The sequence below is a fragment of the Tupaia chinensis genome, unplaced genomic scaffold (genome assembly GCF_000334495.1).
Source record: "Tupaia chinensis unplaced genomic scaffold, TupChi_1.0 Scaffold131044_1, whole genome shotgun sequence".
Lineage (NCBI taxonomy): Eukaryota > Metazoa > Chordata > Mammalia > Scandentia > Tupaiidae > Tupaia > Tupaia belangeri.
The window spans coordinates 1-738 of record NW_006191328.1 but is presented as its reverse complement, the minus strand read 5'-3'; the positions used below and the strand labels follow the sequence as shown (position 1 = coordinate 738).

The 738-nt window shown below is 61.5% G+C and overlaps 1 long non-coding RNA gene across 1 annotated transcript; it reads left to right on the top strand.

Moving 5' to 3' along the window:
• The first annotated feature begins 54 nt into the window (after positions 1-54).
• LOC114010116 (uncharacterized) lies at positions 55-708 on the top strand. The gene is made up of 2 exons (XR_003551494.1): positions 55-182; positions 335-708. It is a non-coding gene; the product is annotated as an uncharacterized LOC114010116 (long non-coding RNA).
• The last annotated feature ends 30 nt before the right edge of the window (positions 709-738 follow it).

Genomic DNA, 738 nt, shown 5'->3' with positions numbered 1-738 from the left:
GCTCTCCGAGACTCCATTCTGCTCAGTCCATGCCTGGCCAGCCCCTCCTCTTCTCGGGAGAGAGCTGAGCCTCAGCGCATTCTCACAAGATAGTCCAGGCTGCTCATTCCTTCGCTGCGAAAGCCCCTTCTGCGCTTTGGGCCTGCTTCCCTCTCCGCACCATGTGAAGTTGGGCTACTTGGGTGAGAAGGGCCTGTGTGAAGCTCTGACCTTTTCTGACTTTTAGATCCGGGCCTAACATGCTCCCTGCCCCCTTTCCCTGCCCCTTGTCTTTGGCCCAAGGCCCCCGGCTCTTTCCTGGGACCTCAGACTGACCTGGACCCTTCTCTCGCAGGCGGGAGTTCCAGAAGGAGGACATTGCTCTGAATTACCGGGACGCGGAGGGGGACCTGGTCCGGCTGCTGTCAGATGACGACGTGGGGATCATGGTCAGGCAGGCGCGAGGGCTCCCCTCCCAGAAGCGCCTCTTCCCCTGGAAGCTGCACGTCACCCAGAGGGACAACTACAGGGTCTACAACACAGTGCCCTGAGCCGTCCCTGCGGCCACGAGGGGGCACTGGCAAGGAGCCCTCCGCGGGGGGATTAGGAGCAGCCTAGGCCAAGGCCGGGCACGGGCAGACGTCCTGGTCGAGTCACGGGCCCTCTGGGCTTGGCTTGTGCTGTTCCCAGTTTTCTCGGGATTAATAAACCATTCCTCTCAAAGGGCAAGGTGGGGAGATGGCGTCTTCGGGGGGAAAA